This window comes from Numida meleagris, chromosome 4, assembly GCF_002078875.1.
Source record: "Numida meleagris isolate 19003 breed g44 Domestic line chromosome 4, NumMel1.0, whole genome shotgun sequence".
Taxonomy (NCBI): Eukaryota; Metazoa; Chordata; class Aves; order Galliformes; family Numididae; genus Numida; species Numida meleagris.
In genome coordinates, this window is record NC_034412.1 from 21,453,117 (window position 1) to 21,476,708 (window position 23,592).

Genomic DNA, 23,592 nt, shown 5'->3' on the forward strand with positions numbered 1-23,592 from the left:
CTTCTCCCTTCATAAAAGGAGAGGCTCAATTACTCCCTGAGGAGATTCAGAACAACCATCTTTGTCAGAAAAGTTTAGCTTTCTGGTTCAACGCTTACATGGTTTCAGAAGTGAGAAAGGGATTTGCAAAGGCATTTGGGCAGCTCGAGTCAGGATGAGGAGAGGGAGCTGGGTGCCCAACAGTGCTCGAGCCACTAAGCCTAATGGCTGCAGAAATCAAAACCTTTTCTTTGCTTTTTTCCTTGTGCTCCCATTTCCAGACTCACATACAGCAGGATCAGGAGAATGGCCTGCAAGGTCACCATGTGTACCTTAGGAATGATATGTGACTTGTGTCAGAAGGATTGCCAAGTGGCTGTTAAAAAAGTGTAGTGGATACTGTGGTGAAAATCTATGGAGTATTGTATGTAGGCTACGATTGTCGTATCTGGATAAAACTCATATTTACCATACAGTTGCAGTTGTGACATAAGTGAATAACAGAGCTGTGTCCATGTGGACAGCCAGCACATTTACTGAGCCATTCCATGTTGTCAAGGAACTCTGAAGCTGAACTCTGCACAGAGGATGTGTCTGCCTGGCTGCAGGCAAGGTGGCTGGTGGAGTTTCTGCCAGCTACACAGCAACAGGCTGCCCAGAGAAGTGGCAGTTAGTCACTGTCCCTGGGGTGTTAAGAAACATGTGGATGTGGCACTGAAGGACATGATTTAGCGGGCATGATGGTGATGGGTTGACAGTTGGACCTGATGATCTTTTCCAACCTCAATGATTCTATGATTCAAGACAGTGAACAGGAGCTGTGCAGGCAGGGCTTTGGGACAGTGCCAGGATCTCCTGGCTGGCTCGTGCTATGCACAGGCAGCCTATATGCTGGGATATGCTGGTTAACTCCCTGGACAGGGTATCCAGGAGCTTCTGGGGTGTTCTCCCTGATGGCATCTGCTGTAGACAAAGTTGCTCACCAAACTCTATGCAGGCAACCTTAAATATTCACACAAAACTGGTGAGTAAGAGTAGTCATGTAGAGCTCGTGTAGAGTTGGTTAAGATAGTTGAGACATATTTTGTACATAATTTAATCTGTAGAAACAGGCCATGGTCACAGAGGTGTACTAAAATTCTCCAGAATTCTTTGAGGAACCTTATCTGATCCAGCTGAAGGCACCTTTGCAAAGACACTTGCAGTAGAGACTCATTCCCACCACTGGTAGGACAGCTAATGGAGACCATCCTGTTCAGAGGGTGGATTCTGTCAATAAGCATTACCCTGTGTGAATGATGTCAATAACTTAGGCCTTATTGGCAAAACATTCTCATCTGTGTCTATGGAACAGCATAAATCTAACACGATTAGGGTGCTTCTACCGGGTTGTGGCTAGCATCTACCCCATACTGACTGCCGCCTGTCTCCTGCTATCTATGTTGATTAAACTAAAATGATTTATTATTGCTTTCTGTTCTGGTACTCAATCAGAGTTTCATCACCTGGCAGCCAGCCAAATTGCTATTTTATTTGAAGTAGACAAAAGCTTACATCAGGTAAAGTGAAACTTTGGACTGCTTTGGCCATAGCATTGGCCAGTCTGTCTTCCTCCTGTTATCAAAATGCCTCAAGTTAGAAGATTAAAACTTAAACAGAGGTTGACCTTTCCTGGAAATGTTTCTGCTTATTGCTCACCCTAAGCTTGCCAGTCCTCTAACATTTCAGTTTATTGCTGTAGCCGCTCTGAAATGGGTCTTCCAAGGCACTGCTTCTTTGCTCTTCTGCTTGGACTTTCAACTGAAGTATTCCATCTTTTTTTCTGAACTCCTACACCCAAATAAAGAAGGACTAGAATTCATACCTTTATATCAGACATGAGCCAAAACCACAGGCTTGTACTTACAGACAAAAATGACTGCCTTTATCAGGGGATATTAAAAATAGCATAATTTTTCAGGGTTTTCCAGACCATTCCACAGACTACAGCACAGTCTTTGCTACTACTTCTGGGAAGTGGGGTGCAAAGGGCAAGCTGGCTTTCAGAGCTGTGTATTTCGATGAATTATTTCATAGAATCATAGAATATACTGAGTTGGAAGGGACCAACGAGGATCATCAAGTCCAACTTGTGCAGACTTTCAAGACTGGGCATAAATTAGTTGTTTGCACATTTTTGGGTACTCCTTACTGCTACTTACAGTCTGGCAGAATCACTTTGTGTACAGACAGCAGCTCCTCTGCAGAGTTTGGCTGTCTCTGCCATCTCTGTGGATACTTGATACTATGATTGGAGAGTCAGTGCTTGTTCTGCATATGCAGAGGGTTCCTGACTCATGAAGCTGTTAGTACTACCCCTGGGGGTAGATAACTGATGCAGTGTATTGTGTGGTGCCTTGGAGTGGGTGCTGCATATTTGCCGAAGGAATAGCTCCCAGTTCAACCTGCTGTTCTCATACATATATTGATGTATTAAACTAGCACATACCTGTACAGAAATCTCTTTGCAACCCAACATTAATGCTTCACTTCATGAACAGAGTTTCTCTAAGCAGTATTTTATTGTCCAACTTTTAATAATGTCTTGCAAATCAGAGGTAAAGCTGAATATGAAGGCATTACCTTACAACAGGATATCAAGTCTGTAAGAGGCAAATTACAGCTACTCTAATACTTCATTTTGACAGTTAAGCTCTTCTGTAACAATATACATGTGTGGACCATTCACATATGGTATTGTAGCTGGAAATTAACTTATTTTAAATCTTTGAGCATCCAGTGGGAGATTTTTCCCATCTCAACTGTCCTCAATATGCAGAGGAATTTGGTCCAATTAATTTCTGCAGCATAGGAATTATGAAGGCTCCTACTGCAGCTTTTTAAGTAGACAGATTTAACTCGAGATTAGAGCTTCAGGATACAGTGCCTTGAAGAGTCCCTGTGGCAATATCTGAAAAGAAACATCAGTGTCATGTTCCTTCTATTTTTAAAGCTCTTTGCTATGGAAACAGATGCATGTTTCTCTGCTGTGTGTGTCTGTCCATCTCCCTAGTAATTTTGAATTGTTGGATGATATCAATCAAACGTGGCAGAGAGGCAAAGGTCTTAAAGCTAATTAGCTTCCTGCAAGTTTTCTATCCACAGTGAAAGTCACTGTGGATAGAAAAAGAAGATCCCACTTATGCCTTTAGGAACTCAGTCTGCAGCATGCATTTAACCTTTCTTACACAGCAAGAATTTACCATAGGGGAATATGACTTTTGTTTTCTAACAATGGGTAAGGCGGCAACTGGGAGGTACTGAAACTGTTCGCATCATCTCCAAGGAAGGAACATGGAACCTGGGTAGGAAGAGCACAGTGACTTTGCTCTCTGCCACTGGTAATAAGTGCAGAGTGAGTTTTATGTCTAAGTGGTTGTTTTTAATCCAAGCAGTCATACCTGAGCTACTTGTGCTCTGTAGAATGTGACCTTAGAACGACGACCCAGCCAGGCGAGTGAGGGCTGCTAATGGTGTGTGGAAAGTGCTGCAGGGCAGTTGGGATAATTTTCTTTCTTTTGTTGCAACGCTTTGGAGTGTGAGGTTGTGTACCTCTGTGATGTCAGATTGTGATGTGTATCTATGCTCATGTCCATCTGTATTCCCTAGTGCGCTTCATACCTACTGCGCTGTTTCTTAATAAAACTGCTAAATCTATGGGTTTTACAACTGAGATCCCTGGTTTTAATTTTTCCTCACTTCTAATCTTATTCAGTGGCCCAAGAGAATGGGTTTCCCACACAGTCTCACCTCCAGACTGTGCCTACATCCAAGCGTAAGCTGTGGGATGACTTTAAGAATTGTTAATCTTAACCTTTCGGATAAACTGCTGTCTATTTATTAGCTTAACTACTGTTTGTAATGCTGGTAATTACATATTTTTTATAAAGAAGCCCCATGGCTGCAACAATGATGGCCTTAAATTGGCTGTTTTTACAAGTATTTCCTGGATTCACGTTTTATCTTAGTGCCTTACTTATCTTCTGTACAACCTGAGTAAGAACCCATAACAGCAGGCACATAACAGAGTGCAATGTCTCTCACCTTGTCTTACAGCACAGGAGGAAGAGAACACTTGCTCATGCTGAAGAAAAGAAACAAGCTTGAAAAGTGTTCAGGTGACAGATAAACAGTGTGGAGCATTTGCTGTCATGGGAAATCATTAAGGCAAACAGTGTAGCAGAACTCAGTGTCTTGGATAACAATAACAGCTGAATAATGTAACATTTGTAGCTGCAGCAGACAACTCAAAAGTTGCTTCAGAAAGAATGTCAATGGTAAAATGGGGCAGAACTGTGCTTGAAAGACGTCCTTGATCAGCTTAGGATGGTTAATTTGGGTTTTGATAATTGACAGGAAATGAAAGGTGAAAATTATTTGTTTGCTATGGAAAGCTGAAAATAGCCACGCTCCCTGCTTGTTCTAGCAGCTTTCCCCCTCCTTTTCCCAATTGCTTCCAGCTCTGAGGTACTTGCTGTGCTATTCTCAGCCATCCCAGGAGTATGATGAGTCAGAACCAGGAGAGGTTGGACGCTTTGGGGGAGTTGAGAGGGGAAGTGGTAGTGGAAAGAGACAACTGCCTGTCAGGATTTTTGCCACTTCTTTCTCTGACTTCCCCAGCTCCTGATGGGCTGACTGCCTCTAGCAGGGAATCCTTGATAGCAGGTATAAAGGAGGTGGGTAGCAGAGGGCCCTTTTCCTTTGATGAAAATCATTAATTGCTGTGCTCCTTTCTCTGGGGTTTTGTGTTTGTGCTTTTGAGCAGTGCTGCAGAGCTGTGTTGGAGCCATGTGAAAAGGGAGGAACAGCCAGCTGTAGCCACACTTTAGTAAGCAGGTACCTTTCAGAAAGGTAGCAGTTAGCTTTGGTAGAAGAGGGGAAGTGCTTTCTTTTAAGTAAAAATAAGTACCTTTCCAGTTCTGACCTTCTCCTTGAATGTTAGCTGGAAGCCTTCACGTCTGCCCCTTTCACCGTCAGACAGGCTTTCTCAAAGCATAATGTGATACTAGCTGAGCTGGCTGGCAAGTGTTGTTTGCTTGTTATTTACTCTGGAATTCACTCTCAGTAGATATGGGGTGGAGAGTGTGGATGTGGAGAAAGAGAGATGCTTCTCTGCTGGTATTCTCAAGTGTTAAACATTAAGTCATTCTCTGGTGGAAGCAGGACTGGATCTAGAGTCTGTAGACATAGCAGAGATGGCAGAGGATGCAAGATTATCCTTTAATATGTAAAACATGCATACCTAACCTTTTGCCCTTAATGCTATCAGTTACCCTGAAGAACAGCATCTCTAAAGCCCTCATCTAGGATTTGCTATAGAGAAATGAAACAACAGTGTAGTGCGCATTTATTTAAATGAGACATAGCAGGCGAGAAAAGAAAGTAATCTGTCTTCTGACTGAAGATGAAACAGCTTCTAAACAAACAAATTAGAAATTGGGTCAGCCATCTCCAAATACAAAATATTGTGAAAAAATTGAAAGAAGGGCGTTAGTCTCATATTTGAATATGGCTACTAAAGTAATGATGGCTGAAAGGAAGGGAATGCCAAGGGAATTTGAAGACACTTGTCTTTCAGAGGGCTTGCACATCTCTTTGTAAACTCCCCCTAAACTCTGCCTTTCAGGAATGAGGACAGTGAGGTGTTGCAGATTCCTGCAGGCGAAAAGTATTTTATTTATCCTTCTGCCTTATAAAGCAAACTGTCTGTAACTATAAGCAGAGTATTTCATCACCTGATGGGATCCTTGGAGTAGTCACTGGGAGCACTTAAGTACCTGTTCTGCATCAGTCTGTCTTACTGTTTTATCTCAGTTGTGTTTGCTAAATGCTGGAAGTCATGCCTAAGGTAGAACTTGGAATTTCTTTTCTGCTTTGTGTTGGAGTATTTCTAGAGTAATCATAAAGAGATTGTGTGAATGGTTAGGAAACCAGGTAAATTAATTTACTCCAAAATGTCAGTGGGGACCTCAATCCTGTAATGAAATTTACCCCTGCATAACGAATGGCAGAGCTGGGGCCTGTGCTTTTGTGGAATCCTCTTTGTTGTTATTGGGAAGTCATCTTCCAAAAGTCTCTGCATAGACTGGATAGCTCTTTAAAATAATTGGTTGAATATTAATTTCTGTGGTTCAGTGTAATTATGTTAATTATGGGGAACTCATTAGGCACCAATGTAAATATTAGAACCTCTTCTGTAACATTCACTGTAATTTAATGCTAATTCACAGAGCCATTATTAAACTGTTAATAGCCAGGGCTGCGATTCATTGAAGTACATAACATCTCATGCAATCAGTAACACATTGCAGTTGGTGAGCAACATACATTTTAGTCCAAATACATGCTCTGGAACATACACTAATGAGCTTTTTTCAGGCTTACTGTCCCAAGTTAGAGAGGGTGTAGAGTATACTGTTTAAGATTCTTGGGGTAATAGCCAAGTTGGCCTCTCTGGTTCCCGTAACCACAATAAATGTGTAGTTGTGTGGCTAAACTACCACATAACTTTGTATCTCACGTAATCTGTTTGAAAGTTGAGGTAATTATATCTCCTCCATCATTTTTAAACTTACCATGCTAACAAAGGCACTTCCCCAGCCCTGTGTTTATGTTGTTTTCATGCACTTTAGGTTTCCTTGGCTTAAGGGCTGCTAACACTGGGTTGTTTCTGTCCACACGCACAGCTTGTAGTCATCTGGCACAGCTTGTGGTCATCTGATAAAGCAGGCGCAGCAGGGGGATGACCTACTTGTTTTTTGTGAAATGCTCACAGCTGTTAGTTTGTTAGTCAGGGGGCAAAAAGGTAGAAATGAAGTCAGTCAGAAATAGCTGGGTGGTGGCTCAGTGAATTCCAGGCTTTGGAACCTGCAGTATTTTAACACACAACTTTATTTTCTGAAATGACAAAAGCGCAAACCAAACTAAGTGCTGACATGAGGGTTGGCTGGAACGTAGGTGTCTAGGACTGCTGTCTTGAAGGAGTCCATTAGCTGCTGGAAGCACATTCCTGTGCAGCTGGCTGCAGACATGGAGTACCCATATGCTGGGCCAGGCAGCACTTCTCTGGAGGCTCTTGAGCTGGGTTGGAGCTCCTCTGCTCAGGCAGCATATCAGGAGCATAGGTATGTATCTTAGGATCATGCTTTCTTTTCCCTGGCTAGATACCTAAAAGGTTGCTGATACAGGATCTAACTCCTGGAAACTTTAACTGAAAAGGTTTCTGCTTTAATAGACTATATTATTCTCAACACCAAGTTTTTTCTCCTTTACAGAAAGAAAGGCACAGCACACCATGAAAAGAAGCAGTTTGGGTGGTTTAATAAACATAGAGTTAATGGAATAGCATTTTAAGATCTGTAGTTTTATCTCATTTCATTCTGTGATCAGTTCAGAATAATGTTACATACTGTCTATTAACAGCACCATCTGGTGACCCTCAGGTGATGTTAGCATTAATCGTGGCTAGAATCTGTTTCTTACAATGTTACAGGGTATAAAGCGTTTGGTCTGTTTTATTACAAACGCCGAAGGAGGTGTGTGGATTCTATATGGGTAAATTCGGAATAAAACCATAGACCTTGACAAAAACATGTTGCTGAAGTCACACACATTCTCAGTATGTCTGGTAAATGAATGCAGAATCCAGGGTTGTATGTGCATAAATATTTAATCTACATAAATATTTAAGTATGCTAGAAGAGGTATATTTTTCTCATTCCTGTAATGTGTTTAAAGAATCCTAGTGACCATACAAAATCTTCTGTTAAATATTATTTTTCCTTGCTTCTAATCTCCTGCCATGTATGTAGTGTCAGGAGAGATCATTGAAGTGACTGCTAGAAGATCTGCCTTCTGAACAACACAAGGGAATAGCAGTGCGAACTTTGGCTTTGATTTATTTGTTCTCAGCAGATGGAAAAGGGCGATATTGCAGCAGTGAATGTGTGGGCCAAAATTCCTTCGTGTTCAGCCAGGGAAGCTTCAAAACTGAACCAAAAACAGCCTGTCTGTTTAGAGCCAGTGCACAGTGCTAATGGACACTTTTTGAAGCAGATGTGTGTTGGACATAGGACATTACCACAAGAATTCCTGCACAGAAGTTTGAGTGGGCAAAGCATCCTGCTTGTCCTTCCCTCCCTCTGCCATTGATGCTCAGCAGGAACATATCAGCATTCACAGTGTACTACTCTTCCTTACTGATATATGAAAGGCATTAAGTGTAAGACTACAAAGAGATCTGTTCTCATTGTAACAACAGCTGATGGTTCAGCATCATTATTCCTTACAAAGTTGTGGCCTCTGAGATATCTAGAAAATCTAGTTCCCTTACTGTTAGGCAATTCCTTTGGCTAAACATGTCAGAACTTATGTTTGTTTACAACAAACCTTGGCACTGACAGCTTAGCACTGGCTTCACTGATTAGAAGCAGAATGTTTTCTTGACTGCTTGGAAGACAGAAACCTCTCTGGAGAAGAGCTTCAGTGCTTCCCATGATCACCTGCAAAGTATGAGGCTGAAGTGACTGTACTGCAGGTTCTTATTTCTGAGGAATGTAGGTTACTGAAGCTCAAATTAAGAGACTGTAAGGTGCAGATTAATGCAGTAGAAGGCGAGGTTCCAGCCTGTCTCAAAAGGTGTGTGCTCTGTAGCTGAGTGGGGCTAGCAGGCACAATTGGCCAGGTCACTGTTATTTCCTCCATGCCTATTCTTGTCCTCCCCATTATTGCCTACTTGAGTTGTGAGCTCATAAAAAAAAGAATTTTTTTTTCAGTCTGTTCCTTATTTTGCATGACCTAATGCTGCAGTGAGCACAATAATCTGTGTCCTCAACAAATACACGTCACTCTCATCACTGCAGTGGATGTGTCCTATTTGCAGCAGCGTGGAAGGTATCCTTGTGCAGGAGAACTTGGAGGCACAGCAAATGTGGTCAGTGTATTTTTCCATAGAAATGGTATCTATTTTGTATATTTCCACTGAGCTTTCCACTTCATATCCGAAATGAAAATGAAATAGCAAGTGATGAAAATAGAGATGAAAATGATGATGAGGATTTGTGTATAATAATCATCTCCAGTTATTAAAGCTTTGCAATACCCTTTTTCAGAGATGTTCATATGAATCACTGAGATCTGATGACTTGCTCAAGGTCACACAGCAAGTTTGTGGCAGAGACAGAAATATAAATGGCATCTTGAAAGACAATATGGAATCACATTCACAGACTTTAATTTGTATGGACTTGCAAACTCTTGTGCTATCTGATGCAGCAAGGCCTCAGGCTACAAAGGAAGATGGAGGCACACCCAGAAATAAGGTAGCAATGCCTAGTGGATTCAACAAATCTACTTTTGCATTTTACTTCTGTTTTAGAGTGGCATGAATTTGTTAACTTCAGTAAAACTGAGGTCATACAAAATTACAGAAACTATGGTAAACTATTCTATGTGGTTCTTCATGTATTGATGAAGAATGTGGCACACACTTTCCAACCTCGGTATAATCTTTCTTGCTGGTTGGCAGTGGGTGGAACACATGTGCAGAGCTGAGCCTACTTGGATTGTAGGAATTGGGATGATTGTCCTGTGTGCATTAAGGGAGCTGCTGCCTGCGGTGTCAGCATTCAGAACTGCTCTGTTGCTATGTGAAAACTCTTTGGCCCTGTCACAGTGACACGTAGTATTTCTCTGAGCAAGAAGGCTACCTCTGACTTACTGCTGAACAGTGTACAAACCTGGTTCACTCTCTTAGTCCAAGAGCTACTCTGGGGCAGCAGAAATAATGTAAGTGGTTCCAGAATCCTTGTAGGAGGTCAAATTAATCTACCACAGCCATGCTTAGCTTCAAGAGGTATGTGGAAATAGAGAAGTAGTTCATGCCAGCTTGTTAAAAGGAAGCTGAAAGTTACAGATGGCATGGTTCCTATACTGGAGGCAGAGAATAAATGTTTCCCGCTTGCTGTGAAGCACTTCAGAAAGGGCAGAAAAGCATCATTGCTTATTAGCAGTGTGATGATTGCTGTTGAAAGCAAAAAGGAGTCCTATAAGAGCTTAAAGCTTTATATAAATGAGGAAAATATAAGGGATTATAGAATCTGGCAGGTTAAATGTGCAAATGTAATAAGGTGGACTGAAAAAAGAGTTGGAGGACCTCTTGTAAGAAGGCATGAAAACTAGTAAAAGATATCTATTAAGAAACATCAGCATCAGGTAGCCTGCCAGAAAAATCTCTAGAGCTAGTAGGTGGTCAGAAATTACAAATGTGTTGTCTGCATCTGTTGCTCCTTGGTAGCTGACACACTCAAACTCTTCTTGAAGAAGAATTTGTTGGAAAAACTCTTTTAATTTATGAATTTGTAGGAGAATTTATATATCTAATAGAGAAAGTTGCTAAGCAATTTGTTATTAGGCCAAGCTTTCAGGAGGAATACAGAACAAGATAGCAAGACTGACTACGGTTTTGCATATATACATTTGTAGCTGAGGATTGAAAGATGCCAAATGTGGTACAACTTTCCAGAAAGGTGATTGACGAAACCAGAGGCTGAGAAGCCTGAGATATGTACAAGGAAAAATTGGTAGTCAACAATATTTTGAAAATAAAATTAGTGGATACAGGGATAAACTTCTTGCAGGGTCAGGACTTAGCCTGGCTTTTGGAAAGAAAAGTCAGGCCTCCTAAATGTTGGAGTATTTCTAATGAGTTATCAAAAGTATCTGTTCTGAGGCCTGCGGAGGTCAGCACATGCATAAATGATGTGTTAAGAGCCTGAATTCTTGATGTCATTCATTACTATACTGAATAACTTTGAATTATTAATGATGACCAAAGAATTTTATAAGAACATAATGAAACGGAGTGAGTGGGTAGTAAAATACAAATGAAATGTGGTGTAGGTGAATTGGGTGAAGAATGAATCAGAGAGAGATGAGAGGGCTCTGAGCTGGTTCTTGGGTGAGATCTTGGATTAGTGATGGAAATGTCATCTCAGCGTTCAAGAGGGGTCCGACAGTTATGTCAAACACTGGAATTATTAAGGAAAATTTGGTGAGCAAACCTGTAGTGGAGTTACATTCTCTAGACACTAGTTTTGAGGCAGGACTCCTGCCTCCTGGTTACTGTTGCACTTCCAGTTTTTCCTCTCCCCACCCTGCATTACTCATGCTAAAACTGAAAGAAGTGCATAGGAGACAGCAAGGCTGATTAAAAGCTTGAAATGAGCGCCATAAAATAAAGCAATAATGAGACTGTGGCTTTCAGCAGGGGAAGGGGGTCAGTGAGGTAATTGGTGACAGAGGGCTATAAAGCTGTGTGGCGTGGAGAGAGCAGGTGAGAATGGATCTGTAGTTCAGAGTAAGAGCTAGGGCCATTAAATTTAGCTGGCAGGAGCCTGGTCAGAATAACTGTGGCTGTTTGTGTGCCCCAGTCTCAAGTTCATCCCCAGCTTGCTGGATCTGGCTGCTACTGGAGGCAGTGTGCTGGCCTGTGAGGGCCTTTGCATCTCCTGTGCAACTGCTGCAGCTGTTAGCAGCAGGGCCAGCCTCCCATCAACGTGTCCGCTCCTTGTCTGTGCTGCTCTTTTGGGGTCGGAAACCAAGCAGAAGACAATTAACAGCTGCTTATCCTGCCCAAGCTGCTTCTGCTGAGATGCTCACAGTAGATCTTTTTTGTTGCTCCTTCAGAGCCACTCCCCACATGCGGAGCAGGGGGAAGGTGTGAGTGCATCCCAGAGCCCCATTGAACAGCTGCACCCCATGGGTGTACTCCTGCTGGGGAACGATACAGGAACAGGAAATTATAGCCCCAAGAAATGAAACGGGAATGTTGGCTTTCGGTTTGCAGTGAGCTGTGTTTTGGTTTCAGCAGAATTTTGGAAATCAAAAAGTCGTGCACAATTCTAAAAGGCTACAGAAGCCAAAAGATAAAAACAAGAGAGTCCCATATGTTTTTACAACATTAAAACAACTACAGCTACAGCTGGGTCACTGCCAGCCTTTATCAGAAAACTATGTTTTTTGAATTCCGCGCAACAAAGGATGAAATGACAAAGAACGTACTGACCCTTTGTATGCAACTATAGAGGAGAGGAAGCATCTCAAAAAGTAATGAAATGTTTCCTTGAAGAGTCTTTTTATGCTACTTCCAAACATGAAAGCTGAGAGCCTGGTGTAGGTACAGACCAAATTGGTTAAGTGAGTAGTGAGAGCATGAAAATTGCTAGGAAAGTGGTGTTTATCTGAAGGGAATGGTGTTCCTTATAAAGAATGATTCAATGGAAAATGATTTGTGGGATTTCTGAGTCTTATTTATCTCGAAAAACTTGAAAGGTTTTGCATTCCTGAGCGCTTGGTGTCATCGTTTACATATGCAGGTACAGGTAAGTTGGCTTTTAGGATACGGAGGTGTGCAACTGGACTTTCATCCTGATATCCTTTAGTAGCTTGCTGGTGTTCCCTTTGCTGAAAAATGCCTCTAGTTAGTTGTCATGGTTTTATGATTTTTGGTTATTGGTATTCCACATCATAACATCATGTAGTGTATGTACCCGGTTCTCAGAAGAGAAGGACTACTACATTCCCCAGGGGACTTTGCTCCTCTGTTACCGTTTCCGGTCAGAGGGAAAGATAAAATCTTGCAGATCACAAGACCTTGCTCTTCTTTCTGCCCCTCTCTTGTCCTGGCAGCATCTCACTCCCCAGCTGTCTTATCGTTGGTATTAGAGTAAGGCCTACCTTGATTTTTGGACATTCTCTCTTGTTGTATTGGATTTATTAGCTTAAATTGTAATTATATTGTATTATAGTGTGTTATTTTGCATTCCGATATCTTATTTAGTAAATTAGTTTTTTTCTCCTCAGATTGTTGCCGCTGTTCTTTGCTCTCAGGCCCATCTCCCTACCCTTCTTTCCCTTTTCCCTTTCCCGGGGCGTGGGTCCGTGGGTCCCCTGTCCCATTCATCATGGAACCGGGCCGAATGCCCGTAAACTGTTGACATTAGTTCACAAGTCTGGTCTTAATGCACTTTACAAAGTTACACCTAAGAAATGTACTCATACGTTATTCAGATTTCCACAGACGTAGTCACAGCACCAACTAGTTGTATGTGCTGCCAATATTGCAGAAACCCGCTGGACCCATATCAGTTGCTTAAGCATAAAGGTATCACTAACATACATAGAGTTAAAAAGTACCAGCTAAACACACATAAAGAGAAAATGAGAAATGTTAAACTTTGAGCTTTAGATCAATACTACTGCTACTACTAATAAACGCTCAATAATTCCTTATGTAAAAAGAAAATTGGTATTTTATCAGAATGCTGGTTTTGGTGCCCTTTTCTGCTATGAATTGAGAAGTTGTGACTTCTCTTGCTTCACTGGAGATGAGATCTGAGCTTAGGTCTATTTATTCCAATTCTCCTGTTACTATGCCATCTATTTCAGATGAAGCTGCAAGGAATGTTAAAAATATAATAAACTGTCTACCGGGAATAATTGCATGCTTTTTCTGAGCTCCCAATGATTAAAAATGGGCTTCTTTCCAATGCAGTGTGAATATATTTTTAAACTACTTTGCACCACATAGAACTTTAAAATAAAGAAAGAAATCTTTAGTAGCCTTGAAAATGCTTATTCGTATCTCTCGCGGTATATTTCTTAAATATGCAAAATAATTTCTTAACAATAATTTCCAAAGGCAAAGGAGAAAGGTATGTTCCATTTTGGTATGTGCTGATTCTGTTAGGTAACTGAATTTGCTAGCAGGAAACAGATTTAAAAATACAGATTTAAAAGATAAATCAGTGCTAATTATTCTTTTCCAATAGTTTTTATTCTGGAGAAGTTCAACTTTAGTTTTCCAAGATAATGGAGAAGCTCTTTGGGAATTATAGGAACAAGGATGAGAAGTATCATAGAATTATAGAATCATAGAATGGCCTGGGTTGAAAAGGACCACAAAGATCATCGAGTTTCAACCCCCCTGCCATGGGCAGAGTTGCCAGCCGCTAGACCAGGCTGCCCATAGCCACATCCAGCCTTGCCTTGAATGCCTCCAGGGATGGGGCATCCACAACCTCTCTGGGCAACCTGTTCCTGTGCATCACCACCCTCTGTGTGAAAAAGTTCCTCCTAATATCCAACATAAATCTCCTCTGTCTTAGTTTAAAACCATTCTCGCTTGTCCTATCGCTATCAACCCATTTAAATAGTCGTTCCCCAAGAAGTATGGTATTCATAGACCTTGAAACGTTTGAAATAACATTTTAGTTGGTCATGAACTAGATTATTTTACTGAAATGTTAATTTATATTTTTTATGTATGAGATTGAATAGATCATGTAGTTGATATCATAAAGTAAATTTTTGGCTCTGTGTCTGAATTACCATTTTCTGCTGGGAAAACTAAAAGAATTGTGGGATATTCTGGATAAAATAATCCTAAACAGTATTTCTTGAGTGTTCAGAAACAGCATTCGGTGGAAACAAGGAATTACCCTTCTCCATCCAGTGGCATAAAAAGATTGTCAGCTTTTTGGGGAAAGCTTTCTGAGAAAAAAATTTACCCAGTTTTTGCTAGCTGTATGTGGAAATGAAAATAAGAGACTGTAGAAATGTTGATTATTACACCTAAAATGATCAGATTCAGATCTAGTAATGTGTGAATTGAATGATAAAACACAGGCACAGAGCATACATGGCATGAGTCATCCCAGTGAAATGGAGGGAATCACTTAACCACATGAAAAAATTATGCCCTCGTATTGAAAGCTACTAGTTTGTTTTACTTTTTCTGGCATTTTGTGATTCCTGAAGCTTTAAAGAACACAGCCTCCTTGTTCCCACAATGAGTGTTGTACTTATGAACATTAAGAATGTTTGCTGATTGTTTTGAGTTAGCTAATAACTCAATATGTTAAATAGATCGAGCAGTTCCCAGTACAATCGAGGCAGCTGATTCTGGAAGTGCTGTGGGCTCCCTCTCTGCTATGCAAAATAGGCCTGAACAGTTGGAACAAATGTTCTTGTCACTAGATTATAAATTACAGCTGTCAAGAATAAAACATTTAGTTCCAGCACTCAAGAAATAGATTTTTAAGAAGTCTTCTCATTTATCAGTTTAGCCATTGATTATGTGTGTAGGGTCATTGAATCAGCAGTAATGAATGGAATTCTTGATTTCTCAGATAGTGGGCTAAATGTACCCATAGTTCTACATCCAGAAACTTGATAATACTTCAAAATGCACTAGAGTGTTTAAGGAACTAATGCTGTATGCAACCACTTATGTACTGCCCTTCTGATCACCAGCAATGTTTGCTGAACAAAAAAGGAAGATCAATTAGCCTCTGAGCTCTTTGCTTGTCAGGATTCCCACCTGTCAAGTGTTACACAATCCCAGTTGAACTTCCCACTTGTGATTGCCTTGATGGCTTAGAGAGCACTAGGAGGTCAGGGCTGTGGTCTGGCTGGATTCCTTGCATTAACCACTTCACTGACAGTCCCTTTTTCTTTGGCGCAAGAGTCAGGAGGAGGAAGCTTGCTGTATGTGTTCCAAAATAGGAATGATCTACCATCACAAAGTCTGCCAACGTTCCTCTGGCTTGTCTTGAGATGAATCCAGAAATAACAATGTAGATAAGATCCAGTATGCTTTTCAACATTGGACTGTCTACCTAGTGTTTGTACAGTTTCATTTCCCATGTATGCTGATGGCTTCAGCCTTCATCAGAATAGACAGGGCTGCTGGTTGCAGCCTCCTCAAGTTTTGTGCTCTTGTTTTCACAAATCTGTACTAATTAAAGTCCATTGGACCAGGAGGCTTAGGAATATCTTCAGTATGCTTATGATATTGCTGCGCTTGCATACTGTTCCTGTGTTTGAGATCTCTGTGCAATTATCAGCTCAGCATCTTTCAGGTGCCATTTCAATGGAAAGAGCAAAGATGTGCCATGATGTGTTATAGCTCATTTTGATGTGATGCAGAGCTTGGATGAACTCTAACGGAGGAAAAATATGTTCTCATGCAGCAGAAATTCTTGAAGACTGTTTTTCCTGAAGATGTGATGTGAGCATTACACATATTGTTTTTTATGCCTTTTGTGATGACTCTTCCAAAGATAGATTTTTTTTTTTTTTTTTTTTTTTTTTTTTGCTGGTGTTTCATGAATGCATGCACTGGGGAGGTTCTTCCAGTCTGAACATTTATTTGCATGCTGTCTTTCTCTGTCCAGCTATCAGTCTTCACAAAACTTGCAGGAACCAAGTTGTTTTAGAGATTTCTATGACTGTATTCAAGCAAGTCTTCTGGATAGACCCGAGAGAGAGGGGCACAGTCTTTATCTAGGCTACCTAATTAAAATATCAGATATCAATATCTTACCATTAATCTGAAATTGTTTATTGTTCTCTTTACAAATTCCCCAACCTGTGAATTCTCTATAACTGCACAATCTGTACTGCCAGGACAAAAAATACTACTGCAGAAGAAACGTAGGTTTTAAGAGATGTAAATGTGTTTGAGGACAACATTCTTACTAAAATGTGTTTTAGATTTCATTTTATTTTATATGAAATTTGGGAGACATTTCTTTCAACTGACATCCACCTCTAAATATCAATAAATTCAACTTTCTTAAAGAAGTAGTTGAAGTCAGTAATTATGGCTAGAGGAAGCAGTAGGAATAGGTACTTTTTGGCTGAACTGCAGAAGAGAAGAGGAAATACTTATCTACCAGGTGTAAGTTGGTAGCTCAGCAATTTCTTAAGCAAATTAATCTTCTTTCTGCCTGAGGAGTGTCTCTGAGCTATTCAGTTTCTTTTGTTTTCTCTTTGAATTTATTCAGTAAGCATCTTTCTGTACCCTGTTGACAAACTCTGACTTCAGTACTGTAGTGGGAAATCCAGAAGTTGTGATGTGATGTCTTTTCTCCTCCAGTGAAAGAACACACAAATTATCTCTGCACAGATTGGTTTCACTTGCAGATTCACTTTGAGAAAATATTTTTGGAGTAAACTGGGTCATTCAGTTGCAGAAAATGAGAAGTCTGTTGACCACATGGGCAAAATGAATGTGGTAGGAAATTGAGTCTGGACAGAGGCATGTATCTCAGCTCAGTCATTCGGCTGGAATAACAAAGTGTTCATGTTTCTCTAGCACGTACCACAAAGATGTTAACTTGGGGCATGTAAACTATTTCAAATTTAGTTAGATTTGCAAATTTAATATAGCTGGCAAGGTAAAGGCTAGATCTGATCCCTGGTAGGCATCTATTTATTCTGTATTTACTGAATATTGGCTATGGGTTGCATTACTCTGCCTCCTTACAATGGCTCATAGGAGTTCATATAAAATACTTATTTGCTATAAAGTTATGATTATGTAGCCTAAGAACTCTATTTTCTAATTCTATGTTGTGCAAGTTTACACTTCTATATTTATGTTTTGATCACTCTTAACTAGACTGTTATATCCCTGTAGATAGATACATAAGTAAGTGCCTATTTACATTGCAGCTGAAGTTTTATTCCATAGTGCACACTGGGTAGTGCTCAATGGCTTGCCTTCAGCCTTCTCCCCTATACGGTCTTCTAAGGTTCAGAAACAAGAAGACAAGAAGATTCCTTTTTAACACCCACTCTGATTTTGTTCCCGTGTATTTTAGTTTGTTTGGGGGATGAGTTTTGTGTCTGGCTGTTTTGTTTGGATTTTTGGGGGGTTCTTTTTGTTGCATTTTGCTTTTTTTTTTTTTTTTTGTTAACTGAGTTGAGTGATTTGAGGCCAAAGATGTGATTATTTAATGTTTGGAATTAGCAGAAGTGCTAAATTCCACTGTCTGTGCTTTTACTTACCAAGCGTACAAACATCAACATAGATATTTTATTTTCCAAGTAAGTGGCAAAAATGTGAACAGCTGCTTTGTAGATTTCAAGGAGCTCCATCCTGCTTAGTCTTTGTTTATCCAGTGAGACTGTCCATGCCAGTGGCAATGTGGATGCAATTTTGGATGGGATCTTGGGCATACCAGGAAATGGCTGTCACTTTCTGTTCACAACAGAGAGAAAGTATATGACAAGGATGTGAGCTCTGGTTTTGGAAGTAACTCATAAATAATTCTAAATGAAGTGGCATAATTAGTCTGCTTAAGCATCTTGACTTTTTTCTTGTTCTGTTCTGCCTTTCTTCAAAATTGAACAGTTTCACCTTTTAGAAGACATTACAAGTGGACAATAAATTTTGATCATTCTATCATTTCAGAACCATGAAGAATAAGATGGAGGTACAGACAGTTGTGTGTGGATACACTGGAGTCCTGGTACCATTGGATTTATGGTTATGCTCCTTGTCTGCTAAGAAACCCTTCTATAAATTCACATTAGTAGAAGATATGTGAATTCCTGAATAGAATCCAATGAGAATGAAATAACCACATATGTTAGGTACAAAAATGCCAATCCTTAAAGACCTAATGTCACTTATTTTCTTGTTGTATGCTTCCTGAGCCATGGTGAGTGCTACTATGGGACTTACCCTACTCAAGGGTGAAAATTTATATTTCTGTAAAACAAAAGGTTTTTGTTTTTTTTTTTTTCTGCTGTTTGTTGTAGTAGGCGTGTTGCGGACCTCGGTTTGTAACGCGGAAAGGCCCTTCCCCATAAGCTTGTTATTGGTTCGCCTGAGAGGCCGAGCCTGTGTCGTGGACACAGGGGATTGGGCTTCTTAGGAGAACAACAACTCCGTGTATGGCCTGTAGGAAGTGACAGGTCAGAAGCGGGAGATTCAATATGATTGGCCAGGAGCACCGCATGAGCTTCTGGAACAGTCTAGCAAGAAGATAAGAAACACTATATATTTCTTTAGCTTTTACCAATAAACGCCATTTTGCTGCACATCATATTGATGCTGTGTGTGGTATTTGGCCAGGACCGGGTTTAGGTTCCTTTCGTGCAAGAACAATACAAAAAGGGGTCTCCGGAGCTCGGTAACAGCTGTTACTTTTTAACATGTTAGGAATTTCACATTTTCTTCATATTTTCTTTTGAAGTCAATTATTTTAAATTAGCCCCTGAAATGTTTTGAAGAATAAATGATTTCCTTTTTACTTTGAACTGAAGGAAAAGTAATTAAGTAGTGCTGAACTGAGCTAACACCCATTACTTTTAGGTGCCACAGAATTATAACCCAATAGTTTTTTTATAGGTCAGTCAAGCTGCAAATTACCCAGGAAACCCCTCAGGTAGACCTTCTGCTAATTATCTGACATGGCTGCCTGCTTTTAAACCAAGAACTATCAGGTGAAGACGTGCTGTGGTGAAGGAGAGCTACAAAAAATGATTAAAACAATTTGATATGAGAAGAACGGTTTGTTTCTTGGCAATTCTCAAGTCTTAGCCCCACCCTCAAGACAGACTGTGGTGAATGTTGAACATTTTAACTTAAGATGTTGAAAATGTTAACTTAAGAAAATGTTAACCAAATATGTCTTGTTTGCTGAAATGGCAGATCATGCTTAGCACAGTAACAGTGCAGAAATGTCTGTCTATGAGAATTGAAGTGAATTTTCCTCAATGTAAGTGACTCTAGATTCACGTTTATACAAGAGAAGTGAAAACATAAGAACGTATCTCTCCGCACTGTTACCTCTCATTTTCCTTCTGTCTGTCTGTTACTTCGGAATCTAAGGCATATTTTATAGCTAGATTAACATCTGGGAACACTGCTGTCTCGCTCCAATTTACAGGAGGGAGAAGGGGTTCTTTTAATATATGTATACCCGACGGCGAGATTAAGACACAACGGGTAAAATGTTAGCCCGACCAGTTTATTACAAATCCTAGTAGCTTAGGGAGATGGGGAAGGGAAGGTGGGCAATAGAAAAGAGATGAAAAAAGCAAGGAGTCTTTGGAGAAAGCAAGAGAGATAGTCACCACCAGGGATCCAGCGTTGTTTGTAGCGCCGACGTTGATCTTCTCAGGTGATGGGTCATCAGGGCTTGTTGTTCGGTTGCCAACCGCCTTTGGTCGACGACCCCTTTGGTCGACAACAACCTCCAACAGCAGTACGAACTTACTTACAAGTCCAAATTGGTCGAGTCAGCTCTCTTTGGAGTGACAGTTAGTGGCTGAGTCAGCTCTCTCTGGAGTGGCAGCTTCTGGCTTTGGGATTTCAGCAGAAAACCCATCTTCCGGGCCTTGCCAGCAGATAAGAGGGAGCATGAAGGTGCCCATCCGCATCCTGTTTTTCACAGGATATGATGGTATCATTCCCCAGTCTCACATACCAAGCTGGTGCTACTTGGTCACAGGCCAGATCTTCCGCCAGTAAACACTCCTGAGCACTCTCTTCCTGGGGCAAACAGCCCTGAAGGAAATGCTTTCGAATGTTCACACGGTTGATGTTGATTGCCACACGGCGACACCCACCATTTGTCTCCTTGGTAAGTAAGTTAGAGTCTTATCACAAAACATACCTCAGAAAGCAAGCTTTGAGCCAAAAGAAAAGAAGGGTTCAGACAAATGCATGGAACTTGGATTTGTTTTTGTTTTGTTTGTTTTCTCTCTAGTGAAGGGAAGTTATCAGCTGTCGTGCCTGCAGTGTGTTCCCTTCCATTAATTTTTCCTGCATCCTCTTCTGCAGGCATATCCTTGGAAGGCATCAATTTTATTGGCAGATGCATAACACAGAAATTATTGCTCTTTCATTGAAGAAGTAGAAATGTTTGTTTCACAAGTTCTTTAAATTCTCTCCTGTAACACTATAATGTAACTGTGATATCTATGGTCCAAGCACATCTGAGCGTTTCAAACGGGGGAAAACTAACAGCTGAACAAACAAGAGACTTTGCCTGCACAAGATCAGACTGTGTTCTAGAATCAGGAAAAAGGAACTCCTGGAATGTTAATAAGCATAGCAATATAACTTCACAAACTGTGACTCTACAGTAGAGTCCTGTGTATAGCGGAAATCCTGAAAAAGGTTTAGTCTTAACATATTGCTTGGAAACTCCTCAAAACTGGACAACACTGCAGTGTAGTGAGCCTCACTTGTTTACATTGTCCTTCAGAAATGTGTTCATTCCAGTGCCACTAAGTTTGCAGTATGAGATACCATCCAAAATGATGTAGTGGATACAAGTCCAACTGCTGTTAAGGTTTTCATTAGGATGCACGTTGCAGGAAGCATATCTGGGGCTGGAAGAAGTAGCTTTCCAGGACACTCTATCTTGTTGAAAATGAAGCTTGGTTGCTACTGGCTTAACCTTACCTACCCCATTCCTTGCTCTTTCTAACCCACTCTCCACTATATCATTCTGCGACATGTGAAATGGAGCAGAAGGCAATAGCAGTATAAATATTGATAGTGTAATGGGATTCTTTTTCACATCTCTGTGTTATTGATTTGTTTGTCTTTGTTTGTGTCTGCCCCCCGCTATTTATTCCATGTTTGTTCCATGACTCTATTTTAAGCTTTTAACAGTTCATTTTATGTAAATGCAACTCTCAGGGGCTGGTCAGGGTCAGGCAGTGCAAGATACTGAGAGCTGATGTTAGGCAAGTAATGTAAGCAGTTGACCAACTGTGCCGGCAGACAAGACTCAAATACTGAAGTGTGAGTGGCTTTGAAGCAATTTGTCACTTAAAGGTGTGTCTTGGTGTCAACGGTTTACGGGCGTTAGGCCCGATTCCGTGACAAAGGGGACGGGGGACCCAAGGGCCCACGTCCCGGGGAAAGGGGAAAACGGTAGGGAGATGGACCTGAGAGCAAAGAACAGCGGCAACAATCTGAGGAGAAACAAACTAATTTACTAAATAAGATATCGGAATGCAAAACAACACACTATAATACAATATAATTACAATTTAAGCTGATAAATCCAATACAGAGAGAGAGAATGTCCCAAAATCAAGGTAGGCCTTACTCTACTACCGACGATAAGACGGCTGGAGAGCGAGGTGCTGCCAAGACGAGAGACGGCGGAAAAAGGGACGAGGTCTCGTGATCTGCAAGTTTTTATACTGCGAGCTTCTATCTTTTCCCTCCGGCTGGAAAATGGTAACAAAGGAGCAAAGTGCCGTGGGGACTGTAGTAGTCCTTCTCTTCTGAGAACCAGGTACATTCACTACATGATGTTATGATGTGGAATACCAATAACCGAAAATCACAAAACCATGACACTTGGTTTAATTCCATTTACCACAACTTCCTTCAGCCTAGATGTCTTCAGAGCAGTTTCAGATAGTTGGCTGCTGTTGATATTCCATTATTGATGTACAGTGTGTGTGTACTAGAAGTGTGTCTGGGAAACAGATACAATGTAGATCTGGTTGCAGTTGAGCTTGAGACTCCTTCTTTTGTCCTTTGTTATGCACTGATATGCATTGGGAATTTTGTGCTGATATGAACCTAAGTACTGAATGAAAATATGCAAACGTTCATTTTAGGTTCACTGAGCTTTCTAATCCACTGACATAGGAATCTATTCCATCCTACTAGCTTTGTTAGCTTTTTAATGAGCAAATCTGATCATTAGCAGAAGACTTCCAGCCTGTGCGCATAACAAATTTGAAGATTTTTAAAAATTTCTTATTGGAGTTGTACTGACTGCTAGCTGTGTTTTTTGCACAGGTGGTTCCTGTTATGTATGTTTTTTTTTTTTCATGATTATAGATACCTATAGATACCTGTCACAAGGCTTGCTTTAGAAACTTGTACTTGACAAGCTCTGCCAGAACAAAATAATATATTTCCACAGTTTGCATGTGTAATAGGTTCTTTTTAGGATCAGTTGAATGTATTGGTAGGATTTAAAGATGTGCTGAATCTAATCTTCCAGGAGTTGAGGAAGTATTCATTAGAATGCATTGTCTCCTGCTGAGGTTGACCTTCACTACCCTGCTGGAGTGCATTGCAATTTTTCAGCTGCCTTCATTTTACTTTTCCTCCATGGGTGATAATAAAAGTGAAACAGTTTGCATGTCCATCCTTACTCCTCTGCAGTCTTGATGCTTCCCTGCTATTCAGGCTCCTGCTGAGGTCAGTGTCCCTGTTACTCTGTCTTCAAATCTCCAGTCTCTTTGTCTTGGTTTCTAGTTTTGACAAGCAGATAATGAAGTAGTTTTGCCTTCTCTATTGCCCTCACGCTTAGGAGCTTGTGCTGCGTGTTGGTTTGCATGGCAATTCTATCCTGATTTTTGGAACTTACAAGATTGACAATTACTGCATTCTGTGCTTCTGCAGAAGACTCCCTTTTAATCATCTTTACTATTAGAAACTGTATTTGATCCCATGAAGGATTTTTTAAGATAAACACTGGAAAAGCAGTGGTTTTTGAACTACCAGTAAAGTACAATTGCTGGCACTGGCCTGATCAACACCCAATAACATATGTTAGGGCCAGGAAATAGGGCAGAGGGATCTTACTTCCCCTTTTCCAACTTTTAGTACAAGGGCATGGTATCTGAAGTCTATGCTGACTATTGCATCACAATATTGGGAAATGTGACTTAAGACATTCTTGCCACAATAAAACAAGAGAAATGGTATTGGTTAATTATTATATCCCACACTGAAAA

General features: G+C 40.6%; 1 long non-coding RNA gene across 2 annotated transcripts in view; it reads left to right on the plus strand.

Moving 5' to 3' along the window:
* The window catches only part of LOC110398660, a 118,221-nt gene continuing 101,463 nt past the window's right edge, over positions 6,835–23,592 (plus strand). For both annotated transcript variants that reach the window (XR_002438530.1, XR_002438528.1), the window contains exon 1: positions 6,835–7,142. This is a non-coding gene — a long non-coding RNA (uncharacterized LOC110398660). The remainder of the gene's footprint in view (positions 7,143–23,592) is intronic.